Source organism: Erinaceus europaeus, chromosome 6 (genome assembly GCF_950295315.1).
Source record: "Erinaceus europaeus chromosome 6, mEriEur2.1, whole genome shotgun sequence".
Classification (NCBI taxonomy): Eukaryota; Metazoa; Chordata; class Mammalia; order Eulipotyphla; family Erinaceidae; genus Erinaceus; species Erinaceus europaeus.
This window is the reverse complement of record NC_080167.1, coordinates 45956997-45974852: the sequence shown is the minus strand read 5'-3', so window position 1 is coordinate 45974852 and position 17856 is coordinate 45956997. Positions and strand designations below refer to the sequence as shown.

General features: G+C 46.6%; 1 protein-coding gene across 2 annotated transcripts in view; it reads left to right on the top strand.

Annotated features, from left to right (window-relative positions):
* Window positions 1-16316: 16316 nt before the first annotated feature.
* The window catches only part of PRKCQ (protein kinase C theta), an 80963-nt gene continuing 79423 nt past the window's right edge, over window positions 16317-17856 (top strand). For both annotated transcript variants that reach the window (XM_016193047.2, XM_007534374.3), the window contains exon 1: window positions 16317-16449. The gene's annotated coding sequence lies outside the window, so the exon portion shown is untranslated. The remainder of the gene's footprint in view (window positions 16450-17856) is intronic.

Sequence of the window (17856 nt, the reverse complement as noted above, 5' to 3'; positions counted from 1 at the left end):
AAAAGGAGACAACAAGCCCATAGGTGCCACGCCAGAACAGATGTTTCCAGAACTCCCAGGTTTGAGATCCCATCTCCTCACCCCAGACAGCACTTGATTTAGCTGGGAGGCCTGCCATGGAGTGACCCAATTGTAACCTACTAGCTGGAGGGTCCTAAATTCATTTGTTTTAAGTCACTTGAGCTCTGTTAGAGCAGCACTAGAAGGGAAGTCCAACTCCATATCAGCACTGGCCTGACGGAGTCACGGTTTGCTGCTGGGGTCTGTGCTGTAGGGAGCGTGATCAATGAACCGAGCTCCATGGACTCATGACTAATTTTCACGGAGGTGATGGGATTCCAATTGCCTGAAGTTCTAGTTTCCATTAAAAGCAAAGAAATTGCTCCTTGTGCTTATTTGCAAGTGTCTTAAATACTTCTCCTGAAAGGACTAATTAAATCCATACCTATTCAAACTCCAATGAATGGCAAGGCGGTTACAGTTAATAATCTTGTGCTGCAACCTTGAATATGCTGATAAATCTATTTTTAACAAATATTTATTGATTAATGAGAGAGAAAGAGATTAAGAGAGAATACCAGAACATCACTCTGGCTCATGTGGTGCCAGGGATCAAACTCTGGACCTCAAGCTTGCAAGGCCTGTGCTCTACCTCTGTGCCAACTCCCTGGCCACCAGAGGGTAACACTAAAATGTCCTCTCTATAAGATGCAGAGACCAAAAAGGAAAAACTGGAGGTGATGGGTGTGCTAGTTAACTGGATGTAGCGATTACTTCACTGTGTGTCTTGTCCACACGTCAATCGTCATTACATTGTCCACCTTGCAGATGTACCAGGTTTAATGGTCAGCTATCAAAGCCGGAGAAAGAACTAGATGAAGAAATAAGACATTTGATCTATTTCTTATAAATGCAGTAATCACTTCTTGTGACAGACAAGGACTGACCCATCCTGAGATAAGTCTGTTTTACATCAGTGGGGATGTTTCACACACACACAGTGGCTGTGTGTTCTGTGAATGCTTCCTTCTACCAAGCAATGGAAAGCAAAGAAAAAATGTGTATGTCCCTGCTGGCAGCCACTTACATTTCAAAAGGAGCCCCCCCCCCCCCGCAGGGCCACTGGAAGGACTCCAGGGAGAGGATCTGTATGCAGGAATGGTTGGGGGATACCATGGGGACGGTCAGGAAAGTCTTCACTGAGAGACAGAGGTTCTAGCCAGAATGGTGCCCTGTGAGTGCCCCTTGCATGAGGCTTGTCAGCACATTAAGGAGAGAGTGGCCAGGACTGAGTCAGGCAAGAGAGGGACCAGGCGCCCAGAGAAGTGGCAGGTGCCACATGCATTTTGTGAGGATCACTATGCACCATTTGCAGTATGGGTTGCAGTGGGGCCAATGAACATGGCCCTGGGGGAGCAGCCTCCCACCCCAGAAACTAAGGTGTGTCCAACATGACTTCCCTGGGCAGACTTCACCAACAACTCATCAACATGTACTGGAGCCCCACCTCCCCAGAAACGCACCACACTAGAGAAAGGTAGAGACAGGTTGGGGGGTATGGATTGACCTGTCAGTGCCCATGTCCATGTCTGCTCCTCACAGAGATCTTTGATCCATACTCCCAGAGGGATAAAGAATGGGGAAACTACCAATGGAGGGGATGATATGCCACTCTGGTGGTAGGAATTGTATGAATTGTGCCTCTCTTATCCCAAAATCTTGTCGATCATTATTAAATCACTAATAATAATTTTAAAAGAAGTTGAAAAGTAAGAAAGCACAAAGCAGCACTTGGATTTGGGTCTGGTGTCTGGTGTATTGCATCAAAGTAAAAGATTCTGGGGTGGCGTAGGGGGAGTTCAGGTCCTGGAACAGGATGACAGAGGACCTAGTGAGGGTTACATTGTTATATGGAAAACTGAGAAATGTGATGCATGTACAAACTGTTGTATTTACTGTCAACTGTAAAACATTAATCTCCATATAAAGAAATTAAAAAAAAAAGAAAACTGAGAAACATTAAACATGTGTAAACTACTGTATTTTACTGTTGACTATAAACCACTAATTCCCTCAATAAAGAAAAAAAGTGAAAAATGATAGATAAATAAAACTATTTTAAAAAGAAAAAAAGAAACTAAAGCATGTTTACACACACATGCACACAGAGAAGGGATCATACTAGTAACATCTCCTTCAGGGGCAGAAAAGGGCTGGTTCTCTTGCAGCTTGCTGGATGGGTGGCATTTCCCTGCCCTCTACAAATGCACACCCACATGTAAATCTCTCCTTGGCACCACAGACACATGGCAGAGCAGCACTCACCATCTTCTCTTTTGATCATCATCAGCCAGGCAACCGGAAGAAAGAAGTGAGCCACCCGGTGCATCTTCCTCTGCTGGCTTTTGCTCTTCAGGCTGTGGCAGGATTTTCAGAGCCAAAGCAGCAGATTTTAGCAAGAGCTGCCCCATGCTCCCCTCCAGCCCACCCAACCTGTCTACACAGAGACCCCCCAAAGTCACAACAGTATCTGGTGACAACCAGATTTGCACAAAACCTGTCTGCTTCTCCATTTATCTTTGATGATTACATGTGTCAAAGATTCAAAGGGTTCTCTGCCAAGGGCATTTCCTTCTGAGTTACTGTGAAATTCAGACCTGGGCTCCAACATAAACTGAGTTTTGTTTAGCTGTTGATGGAAAAAAAAATTCATGAACTTCAGGTCAAGAGGCAGCTCAGCTGGCCTCAGAGGAAGACAGCCCGGATGTTGGAAATGATGATGAAGATGAAAGTAGAGAGTGGTACAGGCTCGTTTGTCTCAAGACAGAACCTGGTCACAGACACCTGGGGCTGTGAAGAAATGAGAAGGGTCCTCTGGAAGGACATTGTTTCCTCCTTTCTGAGTAGCGCAAATAGAGAGAAGGAAAGAATGCTAGAAGTTACGTAAGTCCAGGGGTCTCCTTGGTTGTCTGGCCTTGGCTCTGTTCTGACCCAGCAAGACTCCACTATCCAACAGTTCTTATAGCTTTCAACACTTACTAGTGTTCTTCTCAAGGAGAAACAGGGAAGGGGAGGGAAGAAAAGGCAAGAGAAGGGAAGGGAAGGGAAGGGAAGGGAAGGGAAGGGAAGGGAAGGGAAAGGAAGGGGAAAGAAAAACTCTTTTAACATAGGTTTTCTTGCTTAAAGGATCCCCCCCAAACACCCTTTCTGAGCTACACTTTTTCTATTTTCTAGTGGAAAGTATAACCACAGCTTACCGTGTTTTCTTTCCTGTGTTTGAAACCACATGTGTTTTAGTGAAAACATGAAGGTGAATGCTGAGGTGGAAGGTTCTGAACAGCCTGGCACCCAGCACTGGTGATGGAAAAATCAGCCTGTAGTTGACTCTAGTAAGCTGAGTGTGTGATTCTAAGTCAGCCCATCTCAGCTGAAGGCATCCACATACAAAAACTTGTCAGGCTACTTGGACTTTATAGATTTTTCTGAAAAGTGTATTATCTCATTTGCTTTTTTTTTTTTTTTAATAAACACCAGAGTTATCGTTGGAGCTCAGTGCTAGCACTATAATTTACTGCTTACGGCTGCCATTTTTTAATTTCTATATTTTATTTTTATAGGACAGAGAAAAGTTGAAAGAGAAAGGGAGAAAGAGAGAGACTTGCAGACCTGCTTCACAGCTCTCAAAAGTGGCCCCCTGCAGGTGGGGAGCAGAGACTCAAATCAAGATCCTTGCACATAGTACATATTCCATCTTCGATCAACGGAGTGCACCACCTCCCAGCCTCATCCCTCAGACTTTTTTTTTCTCTGACTGGGAAACTGAGGGCCAGAGAGAGAAGATGAATGTTTCCACATACACATAGCTTGCCATCAGAATTCTGGGGCTCTTTAGTCCTGCACATTCCTCCCAGCCACAACACTGCCTCTGTCCTCAATGTTACAGCTGAAATGAGAATAAGGAGGCAGAAAATGGAGCAAAGAGATGTTGGGGCAGGGCTGGAAAATGGAGCACCTAGTAGAGATCTCACATTATCATTCTAGAGGACCTGGGTTCACGAAGTCCCCAGTCTCCACCTGCAAAAGTGAGCAGGGTTAGCTTCATAAGCAGTAAGGCAGGCTGCAGGCATCTCTTCCCTATTTCCCTGTGTTTCTCTAAAAAAGAAGACTACCAGAGTGGTGGGATTACTGTGCAAGCACTGAGCCCCTGTGATATAACTGGTGGTAATAGATAAATAAATACATAAATAGATAGATAGATAGATAAATAAGGGGGAAGAAAGAAAGAAAGAAAGAAAGAAGAAAGAGAGAGAGAGAAGTGTTAGAGGAAACAATAAAAAAAGAGAGGATGGGAGGCCAGGCGTTAGCTCAGTGGGTTAAGCACACATGGTGTGAAGCACAAGAACCATCATAAGGATCCCAGTTCAAGCCCCCAACTTCCCACATGCAAGAGGGTTGATCCACAAGAGGTGAGGCAAGTCTGCAGGTGTCTATCTGTCTCTCCCCCCTCTGTCTTCCCCTCCTCTCTCAATTTCTCTCTGTCCTATCCAACAACAGCTATAACAACAATAACAATGAAAACAACAAGTGCAACAACAAAGGCAAAAAAAAATGGGGAAAAAAAGGCCTCCAGGAGCAGTGGATTTATGGTGCAGGCACAAAGCCCCAGCAATAACCCTGGATGCAAAAGAAAGAAAGGAAGGAAGGAAGGAAGGAAGGAAGGAAGGAAGGAAGGAAGGAAGGAAGGAAGAGGATGCTTAAGTAAGTGGATGAATGGCTTAAAACGTTATCTTCTGAAGCTGTGTCAATCCATGAGATGAGTAGTGTAGCCGAGTGCAACGGAGTGACTTGGAAAGCACAGTCTAAGCCACACTCCAAGTGTTTCATTCTCCTAAATCTTCCCAGGATGGCTCCATGAAGACTCCTCTTTAATTGCTGCCAGTGAAATATGCCCCAGATGATTCCTTATGGTTTTTAGATTCATTTTTATTTCTAGTTTATGGCCATTACTTCAAGATCCTTCAACCTGATAGCCGCTTCCTCCAAAAACACATGACTGCCAGCTGCACTATAAGCATTTTTTTTCAAGATTTATTTATTAGAAAAGAAGGGAAGATGAGGTGGGTGAGGACACCACAGCACTATTCCACCATCCATGGAGTTCCCCCTGGGCTAACCACAGAGCTCCTATAGAATGAATGCCAGGGCTCAAACCCAAGGCCTCACATATGGTGTGTGCTCTGCTGTGTGAGCCATATTCTGACCACACATTTTGTGTGAAAGAGATCCATGCTCCACTCTGGAATATGTGGCACCTGGGATTTAGTCCCAGGGGACTCCCCCACCCCCACCCCCCACCACCATGCACTGAGCTACCTCCCAGCTGCTCATGGAGCATTCTTGATGGCATTCCACTTATACATGAGAAGAAGCTACCTTTCAACCAAGCTGGGAAATCTCCTTTGTTTCTCCATTGCCACCAGGGTTATTGCTCGGGCTTGGTGCAGGTATGACAAATCCACTGCTCCCGTGGCTTTTTATTTATTTGTTTTGATAGAATGTTGCTGAGGAGTTATTCTGATACAGTCTCCGCCCCCAGGTTTTACTACGACCCGCGAAATCCTAGCACTGCCCCCTTCAATCAATCCTGGCCCTACACGTCACCCCTGGTTGTCGCCCAATAAAAAGCCCCCTCACCCCCCCCCTCTCTCTGGGCTCTCAGCTCTCCCTCTCTGAGATCTCGCCCCCTGCTCTCCCCCCCCTGTGGTCAGGTAGTGGGGACGGCCATTGCCGGCTGGCCCCACGTGGTCTGAACCAAACCCCCCCATACTATAATAAAGATTTGTGTACCCCTTTGCTCTGGACGTCCACTCTCTTCTCCGCGGTGCAGCCCGACACCAGACTGCCACAACAACAATAGAACTAGAGATAAAGGGACCAGGCGGTGGTGCACCTGGTTAAGTGCACACATGACGATGTGCAAGGACCCAGGCTCAAGACCCTGGTCTTCACCTGCAGGGGGAAATCTTCATGAGTGGTGAAACAGGAATGCAGGTATCTCTCTCTGCCTCTCTCCCTCTCTATCTCCCACTCCCTTCTCAATTTCTCTCTGTCTCTATGCAACAACAAATAATAAAAGAAAAGAAACAGAAAAAAAAAAGAGAGAGGGAAAGGAGATGTAGAGAAATAAAAACACCTGAAGCACTGATTAACCACTCAGAAAGCCCCCGCCCTTTATAAGTAGAAACTGGAGGTTGAACTTGGATCCTTGTACATGGTTATATGTGGATGCTGCTAGGTGCACCACTGTCTGACCCCCAAGTCTACTTTTGAAAACATTTTGCACAAGTTTCCCACTGAATGCAAGGTGAAGCTCAAACTCTTCTTTGCCGAACCTGTGCCTTTCTCAATATTTTACCCCATCTGCCAGGACAAGGCACAGTGGTGGGGAGCCATGTGGGAGTAGAGAGAGATCCCAGAGAACAGATGTGGCCCATGGGAGTCAGTTCCTTTGTTACTGCCCAGAGAAGGAGTGAGGACCATGAAACCATCAGGAGGGGAGCTGAGAATCTGAGCAGTGGGTTCTGAACAGGCTGGAGACCCCCATCTAGCTAAGTCCTGTGTTTGTCACATGAGGGGAAAAAATGCAGGGGTGATGGGTGTCGTGAATGAGGCCACTGTGTCCTGCTTATTGATTATCACAGAGACAGAGAAGGAGAAGAAATCCTTCTGGAAGAGACCTCACCCTCCATTTCTCACAAGCCTTCTGCTTCCTAGACCCCAAAGGGCTGATGTGGGTGTCACAGGATGGGCTTTAGAAGAACCAGAAGGCTTTATAGCCTTTGTACCTGACCTCTCTAGTTGGCTGATCCAAGCAGAGGAGACAGAATGTCCATGGAAGAATCTAGAGAGAGGGAGTCACCACCTCCTTGATCATGTGGTCAAAGATCACCAGTGCCACACCTGAACACTTCCTTCCAGTCCCTCCATTCTCACCCCCATGGGGCCACCTCCAGGGACAGCAACTCAGAGAGGGCTGCCCATGCCATCATTGCAAGCTGCTAACTCCCAGCTCCTTTGTGTCCACAGATGGAGAAAGTACCACTGAAACTTGGTGCTGAGGGTCCAGCATGGGGGGGGTGACAGTGCAAAGTGGTGTGGTATTCCTACCACACACATCCTCAGTGCCCAGAGCACACAGTTCTCACTCTGATACTGCCACACAGCCCCTCAAAGTTGTACAAATCTGTGTGGGAAGAATTCCACTGTCTCTACATCCCCCCAACCCCTCCAGGACACATAATGGGCTTACTATGTCCAGGGAGTCACAAAGGAGATTGTGGAATTATTGGCATTTTCTTTCATAGCTAAGGAATGAGGAGAAAGTTTTAGGTTGGGAGCTGTGAAAGAAGTCTGCATTAAATCAGAATGAAACTGGAAAGAAAAGATAGATAGTATGCAAAATAGATGAATAAATAAATAAATGTTCAGAGAGGGCTGTGTAAACAAAGGCATACACAACTGTTTTAATCTATATATTGCTAAGTGCTTTGAACTCCAGGAGACCAAGTACCCATGTTAAGATGTTAAGCAGACTTGTTGTAGAGTCTCTGGCTCTGGTTCTTTCTAGATGGACAGGACAAATGGAAGCTTGTGACAACGTCCCAGCAGCTAGAATGTGCCCTGCCCAGTGGTGCCATCCACACTTTTTCTAAGTCCTGAAGTGTGTATGTCTCTTCAACTTCACCTGCTAGTTCAGGTCACATGACAGAAAGGTTCTCAATGAATATTAGAGAGAAACTTTGCTAGTGTGGTTAAGCTTTAGTTCTTATTTCTTTAGTCCCACAAACCTATAATTGCTCAATTTTATCCACTGGCAATCCAGTGCTGACTGTATAAGCATAACTGAAGTGTTTTCCTACTTATGAGAAGCACAGGACCAGTTAGTAGAAAGAGCCATGGTCTTACTGTACATTGGAAACTGCTGGAAATAAGCCCCATATGAAGGTAAAGCAACTAAGCTATTCTATGGTGTTGCAGGAAATATTCAGTGTCAGTCCTCACCAATGAGTCCTGGAACCCCACCTCCCTGGAGCCCTACCCCACTAGGGAAAGGTAGAGACAGGCTGGGGGTATAGATTGACCTGTCAATGCTCATGTCCAGTGGTGAAGTATTACAGAAGCCAGACCTCTGACCTTCTGCTCCCCATAGAGATCTTTGGTCCATACTTCCATAGGGATAAAAAAATGGGGAAGCTTCCAGTGGAGGGGATGGGATATGACACTCCAATGGTAAGAGCTGTGTGAATTGTTCCCCTCTTATCCCACAATCTTGTTTATCAGTATTAGATCACTAATAATAATTTCAAAAAGAGTAGGCGGGGAGAAAGAGAGAGAATCTGAAAAATAAGACAACACAAAGCAGAACTTGGACTGGGTTTGGTGTATTGCACCAAAGTAAAAGACTCCGGGGAGTTGGGGGTAGGGTTCAGGTCCTGGAACTTGATGGCAGAACCTAGAGGGGGTTGAATTGTTATGTGGAAAACTGAGAAATGTTACACATGTATAAACTACTGTATTTTACTGTTGACTATAAACCGTTAATCCTCCCAATAAAGAACATAAATTATAAAAAATTAAAAAATCACTATTCTGTGAGGTATTTTTTGTGATTGGAAGTAATATTTGTCATGTAATTAAAGACATAACAGCTAGAGCATTCCAGTCATATACCAAACATTCTTACTGGCAATTCCTTGAGAAACAAAATGACAAATCAAGTAAAAAATCAAAACCAATGGAAACAGAAAACTGTGTGGACTGAGAGTGACTGACCACTTGAGGCAGGTAGTGTGGGCTTCAGTATCAGAGATGTGGTGTCATCCCTGACCAGTGTGAGATACCAAGTGTTAAGAGTTGCCTTTCTACTTTGAAATGATGGTGGAGTTTAGAGCCCCCTCCTATATTCATCATCACAATTTTTAAATTTCCTGTGATGGAAAGCCATCATTTTATAATCAAACAAGCAGAAAAATTATCTTTTTTTTTTATTCCTAACTTTTTATTAGATAGGCCAGAAAGAAATTGAGAGAGGACAGGAAGATAGAGAGAAAAAGAGAAAGAAAACTATAGCGAACCCCCTACAGGTGGGGAGCAGGGACTCAAACCTGGGTCCTCGGGCTTGATAATATGTGCACTTAATCGAGTGCACCATTGCCCAGCCCCCTGAAATTTTCTTTCAGAAAAAAAATTAATCCACACATTATTCACACATAGAAGGATGCAGAGAAATATGCTGGGGGCCAGGTGGTGGCCCAACTCAGTTGAGTACACATGTTACCATGAGCAAGGACCCAAGTTTGAACCCCTGCCCCCCAGCTGCAGGGGGGAAGCTTCACAAGCAGTGAAGCACGGCTGCAGGTGTCTCTCTTTCATACTATCTCCCATTCCTCTCTCAATTTCTCTCTTTCTTGTCTAATATAAAAGGAAAGAAAAATGGCTACAGGAACAGTGGATTCTTTGTGCGGGCACTGAGCCCGAGCAATAACCTACTTGGCAATGAGAGAAAGAAAGGAAGGAAGGAAGGAAAGGGAGGAATAAAATGAGGGAGAAAAAAAAAAAAAGAAAAAAGAAAAAAGAAATGCCCAAATCATCTTTTTTTTCAGATTATGGAAATACCTTTTCCTCTTTACTTTTCTCTCATTTCTAATTATGTGTGTGATGTATAAAATGAAGAGAAGACATCTGCTCTCTGAAGGAAATGCTAAATTCCAAATACAAAACTTGCCTTCTTTTGTTTGCTGATTCTACCTAATGACGAGCACAAACAAAAACAAGGGGAAAATGGAAAGAGAGAGAAGGCATCAGCTTGTACCTGCTTATAGTACATGAGTCCATGTAAGTTTAAAGAAATGACCCTTCTCAAGGTCAACATTTGGGGCTAAACTCACATTTCGGGGCAAGCTGCTTCTGGGGGGGGGCGATGAGAGAAAGAAAAGAAGCTCTTGGGGGCTCATCAGGGAGCACCCAAGGGCCCAGCAGGCAGACTTGGTCAGCTGGAGAGAGGGGTGTTGGAGGGAGGCACTATCCCAGCCAGGGAGTCAAAGAGAAGCTTCTCTTTTTGTTACACACACACACACACACACACACACACACACACACACACACACACACACACAAAAGTAAATGGTGGGAACTCAGGGAAACTGAACATAAAGAAAACATAATGAGCCTCACTTGTCCTGCATGTCAGCACAAGGTTCCTAGAGAAGCCTTTCAGAATCTTTTCTACCAATCAGTAGGTAAAATCATCAGTGGGTATGTCCCCTGCTGACAACTAGAACTTTCTTTGACATTTCTTCTCAGCATCTTATAGTTAGAAGAAACATCATGCAATATCCCATTTAGCCCATCATTTGCACAAAGGAGCATCCTGGGTCTTCATTTGCATATGAGTGAAGGGCAGAATAAAACTCTAAATGGTATGTGTTGGAGGGTGTGAATAAAGGGAGAAGAGGGAGTGGTGTGATTGCTTTTTCAAAAGAGAGAGAAAGAGAGTTTAAGCCTTAAAGTTTTTTACTCTGAAGTGATATGTCTTCACTGATAAAGTCACAAATCTAAGGGCAATAGCACTATGTGAAACTGTAGAAAGTACAATCACATTCACACATGGGACAAGCTTCATCTTGCTTTCTCCCGTATTCACAGACTAATTTTCAAATTTACCACTCTTTCCTGGGGAGGACTCCAGACCCGTGCACAGTCTTTAGGGATTCAGATTAGCCTCCTGCTGGTGGAAAATCTTCATAAAACATAGATGAGTCTATCTAGTCAATATCTCTGTAGTTTTAGACATTTGAGACATTCTCATTGGGGAGAATCCCAGGATCCTGAAATTCAGAACTATATCTGTGGGTCTTAGAAACAGAATCCTATCCTCTCTAAAACATGGAAACACACCAGAAGTTCATTACGTTATTTAGATCTATGTGAAGGCAACACTGAAAATAGTATCACCGTCTGATACAATAGCTATGTTACAATTAGACTTCCTTTAATGATCAATGTTGACTTCAGAAAATTTCAGAAGCCACAACTAAAACAAGAGAGCGGTGTGTTTTTAATGTCCTTACTAAAAAAAAAGTAAAAAATAATAAAACAAACAAACAAACAAAAACTTTCCTGCTCAGTTTTATTCTTTATAATATTTGAACAGTTGATGCATAAGGGGAAATGATCTCTTAAAGGTCTACATGATTATGATTAGTTTTACTCCCCACCTATAGAAAGCAGGTCTGCAGGTGTCTCTCTCTCCCTATCTCCCTTTCCCCTCTCAATTTATCTGTCATATCAAATAAAAATAGGGGAAAAAATAGCCATCAGGAATGGTGGATGGTAGTGCTGGCACTGAGTCCCAGTGATAACCCTGGTGGCATAAAACATAAAAATAAAGAGAAAAGAAAACCTCACAACAATCGAGCCAAAGAGCTCTCTTAGTGCCCGGCTTGACCATGTGCACAACCCAGGTTTAAGCTGGGCTCCCACCACTGTGGTCTTTCTCTCCCTCTCCCTCTCCCTCTCCCTCTCCCTCTCCCTCTCCCTCTCCCTCTCCCTCTCCCTCTCCCTCTCCCTCTCCCTCTCCCTCTCCCTCTCCCTCTTCCTCTCCCTCTTCCTCTCTCTCCTTCCCCTCCTCTCTCCCTCTCCCTCCTCCCCCTCTTTCTCTCCCTCCCTCCCTCTCTCTCTGGATCTAAGAAAACACCATTTAAATCAAGATATCTGTAAAAATCACAGATCCTTTATTGTTCTTAGAGACAGGCTATTGTTTCAGCTCTTATCTTGCTTCTGTGAACAAACAAAACAAAACAAAACAAAAACATGGATTTGGAGTTCTACAGATGAAGGCCACACCCTTCCATTTAAAGGCTGGAGGAAGGACCTTGGCCAGACACTTACTCAGCTGTCACATCTGCTATATAAAGAGGATACCATCTGCCTCAAGGGATTTACTGTAAAATGCAACTGAAACAATGGTAGTAAAGTGTTTAAGGCCAAGTTCAGATACAAACACTGCTGACGCACAATAAATATTGACTAGTATCAGGATCATTCTGTATCTCTTTCTTGATGAAGACATATAACTAACTCCCTTCCCTTGTCAAGATTTTAAAATTAGTTTCACATTACAAAGCCTGTATAATAACAGCATGTTCAAAATGTCACAAGAGCATGAAAAACACTGCAAAAAGAGATTGTAAACTCCTTTTTATGTTAGGGTATAATGTGCATTCACCACTCACAGTTCACTCCACTAGTTTGGAGGGACTGATGTTAACCTAACTGCTAACAGGAATGAAAACTCATTTACTGCCCAGGAGAGGGCTGAACTTTTCTCTAGCATTTAGAACTCTAATAATTAGCACTAACCAAATTGTCCCATTTCCCCACTCAGAAACCTAAAGCTGGATTGAAGTTGGAATAATCTCTCCTTTCTCCTTGTCTGAGGTGTGGGGTTAAGGTACCTGGTTTCTGTCTGTGCTGCTGTCCCTTTGGCCCAGAACTCCCAGAGTCATTATGACATTTTTTTTCTGGATGCATTTAAGCTGGGCTTCACTTGCTTCTGGAGACTTAGGTCAGGACAGGTCACTGCCCTCTGATTCCACATCAATCCTTCTGCCAATTCAGGTAAACTGCTTTAGGAACCAACTCAGGCCAGGCTCTCGGAAATATGGGCAGCTGGGGGCCAAGCGCTCTAGAAACTGTCCACAATGGTTTCCTCTCAGTGAGGTGGTAACTTCCCACAGAGGCCACAAGGTCCTTGAGAAATCATCCTTCCTCCAAATTGTCATACCCCACATCTTCCCAAATGCCCTCTTTCTCCAAATGGAGGCTCACAAAAAGAACTCTTCCTCTGTCATTTATATCCTGGATCCTTTCTGGAAAGCCAACCCCACTCCATGGGAAGGGCAAGAGGCCATGGCCTTTTTGGGAGCTGGAGCAGAACCACAGGAAGGTAGAAGCCCAGTGCTGCTTCAGACTGGCACATTCCAGGCTGGAGGAAGGAAGCGGAGTGTGGGATCTTCAGGGATAAGATTCCTGGGAGGTGGTGGCTCCTGAGCTCAGGCTTCAAAGCAAAGCAGGGATCTGTCTCTCCCTGAAGATGACAGCAGCCACAGCCACTCTACGGTCTTCATTCAGCACGATTCCAGGAAACTTTGGGGGCAGAAATGGAAGGAGGAAAAGCAGCAGCAAACTAAAATACGGGGTGTTTCGCATAAAGCGTGGAACCTCACCACCCACGCATTTGTCCCCTCCAGGAAATGCCCTTTCCTCTTCCAGGAAACAAAGGTGAGGAGGACTTCTGAGCAGCTGTTTATGAAGCAGGGAGGCACTGTCTGACAGAAAACAGAAATGCCCTGCAGCCTTGGGCCAACATCCAAAAGTTCTAGAAGCAGCCCTCACACTGGACATGACGAATATACTGAGATGCTTTACTCTTGGATAAGATACAGAACTCCACCCCACCCCACCATTAAAGTGCCTTCCTAGACTTTTCTATGGAGAATAATTAGAGCACTAATTATCAGATGAATGGGTTCTAGATCAGCTGAGAACCATGGTCCCATCCCCATACCCCATCCCCAGACCAGGGTCCAGAGTGAGACAGGAAACTGGGTTGGGGTTGTGAATAAGGCTCAGTCAGAGCTCAAGGGGCTGCCTGCTGCCAGGGTGTGAAGGCTGCTTCCGTAACCACATTCACTGTGGCATGGTGGGCAAGCTGCATGCTCTGGCTATGCTCTAGTATTCTCTCTAAAACAGAGAGGACGTCAATAATGACATCCTGATTCTACCAGATGGGATTGAGTGATGGATGATATTTATCACATTTGACAACCTCCCAGGATTTATGAATTCAGCCTATAATCAGCATTGTTTAAAACTATTTAATTATAAGACTGGCAAAATAGCTCATCTGAATAGCGCACCTGTTTTGGGCCAAGTAGTAGCATACCAAGTTGAACACACATGTTACCACATGCAAGGACCTGAATTCCAGCCCCCAGTCCCCCTCGGCAGAGGAGAAGCTTTACAAGCTCCAAAGGTCATGAAGCAGTGCTGTAGGTGCCTCTCTTCCTCTTTACCTCCCCATCTGCCCTTGATTTCTCTCTGCCTCTAGTCAATAATAAATAAAATATATTTTTTAAAAATGCACTAGTTTTGCCACGTACATGACTGAGGTTTGAGTTTTGTCCCCAGAACAAAACTTGGGGAAACTTCTTTACTCTGGTGTCTCTGTCTCTCTGCCTCTTTCTGAAAAAGTCATCCCAGAGAAACAAAGCTTCAATAATAACAATTTTAAAAATTGAATTTCCTTTTTAAAATTGTTAATTTTATTAAAGTGAACAGGGCATCATACAGCTGTCGTATAAGGCAGTGCTGCTATTTGAACCTGGAACCTATGGGGCCTCGGGCACGCAAGGTGTGTGCTCTAATGCCAAACTACCTCTCTCAATAGAATGAAAAAAAAAATTAAAGTCACTGACTACTGATTAAATGGAAAGGACATGTGCATTGTCCTCTCACAAGGACAGAGTACCTAACCTCCTTCTCAAACAATCAGGGCCTGGGACTGTGGCTCAGTGGGAGAAGCCATAATTTACACATATGTGACCCCTGAGTTCAGGCCTCACCACTACCACCCCCCCACCCCCGTCCACACACACACCACCCATCCTACCAAACAGTCCAGGAGAAACCCAGCAATGAGGACGGGGTGGGTCACAACTCCAGGGCACTACAGCCACCAGCAACCCTCCATCTCCTCTCCTCCCTGTGAAAGACCATGATTAAGGACACAGAAATCTCCTTCAACTAGGAAGTATCCCTTCTACAGCCTGTAGGAAGAAGCTGGGGATGTAGGGAGCAATGTTCCAGATCCGACATCTCCTTCTCAGCCATAGATTCCTGATGCCACCAAATTCCAACTGGCAGGCTCAGGGAGTGTATATTATGTGCCAGGCAGGCTCAAGGGGGGATCACTCCCCCCCACACACACATACATAGACCTCCTTTCTAGAACCTTCTAGGAGATAAAATCTGTCTGTTGAAGTGCCTTGGCCTGCAGGCCCACTCATGTTATTAGATGTACAATGTAGATAGAGAGAAAAGGGTGAATTTTCCTGGAATAAATTGTTACCCGTCAAAGGCGTGTGTCTGCTGTGCTATGTTCATAGAGATTGGGAGACGTCACTGTATCTGGCATCCAATACCAGGCAGCAGTGTGCCTTGCTCTATGCCAAGTCCTTCCTGGCCACAGGCTCTCATCTTTCAGTTACACACCTGAGGCCCTTCCTAGCTGACAGGTATATTCCCAGGACCAACAGTCAGCTAAGCCAAGGTCTGGTTCTATTATAACTTTTTACTCTTTATTTTTTTTATTGGCCCATTCTTTATTGGTGATTAATAATGGTTTGCAAGATTATAAGATAACAGAGTGGAGTTTCATATGGCACCCACCATCAAAGTTCTGTGCCCCACCCTCCCAGCTACTCTCTCCCTAAAATAAAAACTATTTTATACTGTTTTCTTTTTCTCCTCTAATCTTGTTCTAGTACATTACAATCACAGGAACCTGAAACATTCACGTTTTCATCGTTCAGTGTCATAATTGAATGGGGGGGTCAGCTCTGGAATAGAATTGGTCCTAACATAGTAATAGACTTATTTTTCCAACCCACATGAAAAATCAGCTCTATGGGGTTGGGGGTGGGGAGGGAAGAGGGAAACCAATCACTCTCATTCCATCAGCCTCCTGCCAGAGATGTGCCAATGCCTTAAGGACAAGTGCGCCAAAAGCTGTTGCAGGGACATTTCCTGGCAGTTCCAAGGACAGCCTCAAGCAGTGCAACTTGGGACACTTTGTATAAAGCTACAGCGTGCAGCAAAAACACACACACACATACCCCATCCCCGAAAAAAAAAAAAGTTAACAAACAAAAAACAGGACACCGCTGCGGCAGGCCTTAGCTAGGAAGATTAGCCACATCTCCTGTGGTTTCTCTTCCCAGTCCTTTCCAACGTCCATACAAACATTCAAAGGAGCCTTTCCGTTCTTGCTTTGGGTTCAGGGAGACTCAGAAGGCTTCACCCACCCATCCCCTCAGCCCCAGGTGCAGCAGGTGGCTGAGGCCCAGCGCCCCCTGGCTCTCTCCACGCTGGAGTCCCTCTGGGTCCCTCTGGGTAGGAGTGGCCTCGCAGACAGCGCGCTGGAGGCGGGGCGGAGAGGCGGGGCGCCCTGGGGCGCTTGTCTGGGCGAGTCCGCAGAGCAGGGCGTCGGGGAGCCGGAGCAGAGGAGCTCTCTCCTCCTCCCCGCGGGCGCACGCCCCGCCCGGCCGGCAGAGCAGCGCTACGGCCAAGGCCACCTCCCCCGGCAGGCGCTGCCCTGACCTCCCGCAGGTACTACCCTCGTCGCGCAGCCTGCGGGGAGGTGGGGAGGAGGAAGCACTGTCCAGGCTGGCGGGACGGGCGGGGAGGCGCGGGGTCTGCAGCGCCGGACTGGGGAGCGGGATGACGGGGTCCGGCAGGCGTAGCGCACCCCGCACTTGCCCAGAGATGCTCTGGGCGCCGGGTGCAAGCGAAATTCGAGAGTCCGGCGGTACAAACTTGAGGTATCTGCGTGCACCGGCAGGAGGCTGCGGAACGGGTCGGTGGAGATGAGGGTGGCAGTGGAGGGAGGGGGAAGGCGTCTCATTTTCCTGCTCGGCTCTTTATAGGCTCCCCTAAACTTGCGTCCAGGGAGGGGAGGGAGCAGGTGGGGAGTTGTAAAGAGAGCTGTTTGCGCGCCCACCTGTCCCTGGAGGAGTAGTTTTCTGGGCGTCGCTAAAGCAGCAGGCCGGCTGCCCCCAGCCTCCAACCTCAGCCTCGGCTCCCCCACTCCCACCCCCACCCCTGGACTTAGGAACCTGACGGCTCTCCTGCTTGGATCCAGGGGAGGCAGGTCCTTGAGGAGTGGTGGCCAGGGTTCCCTGGCCTTTGGGGGCCACAGCGCTAATAAAAGACTCTAGTTGAATAGTAGGGGCTGGCGCGGCGAGGGGGAAGGCTGGGGACGCCCTGTTCTCGCCCTGTCCCTGCCAAAGGGAGCCGCGTCCAGGTAGCCGGCTGTCCCTTCTGGACACCCGCCCTTGGGCTGGGCTCCTTCAGTTGTTTTCTGGAAGCCTGAGTGCCAAGTCCTGCCCGCCGGGTGCCTAGCAGATAAGCTCTGTCTCCATCAAGGTCAGGTGTCCAGTGGTGCCCCCTGCACCGTGCACCACCACCTCCACTCCTGCCGATTGGTACCCGGTGCCTTGCTTGCTCCTGTGAGATGACAGGCTGGATGCAGAGGCTTCTGAAATTGCCCTGTCTGGTGGGAAGGGACTGGTGGCAAGGGCTTATTTGGTGGCACGTTTCTTTTGAAGCCCTAGCACAGCTGTCTTGAGGCTCTGCGAGCGAGAGCCATTGTTTGATGCAGGTGCCTGCTCTTGCTGTGGGGTTTTCTTCTGTCCCTACAAACCCCTCCTTGGAGCAGAACCTCAGGAAGGAGGAGGAAGAGGAGGAGGAGGGGGGAGGGGGAGGAGGAGGGGGAGGGAGAGGAGGAGGAGGAGGAGGAGGAGGAGGAGGTTGCAACCCACCTTCAGCCCACAGCTATGCAGACCCTCCAGGGGAACCGGGAGTCTGAGTTATGCCTGGTGTCTGCTTGGCTGGTTTCCCTTTTCTCTCTCATGAAGTTTTATCTCTAGGAGAGGACCCTGTTTGCCACCCCCTAGGCCTGTTGTCCCAGCCTCCTTTCAAACTTTTCAAATGTAAATTCCCTGGATGGGAGGGAAG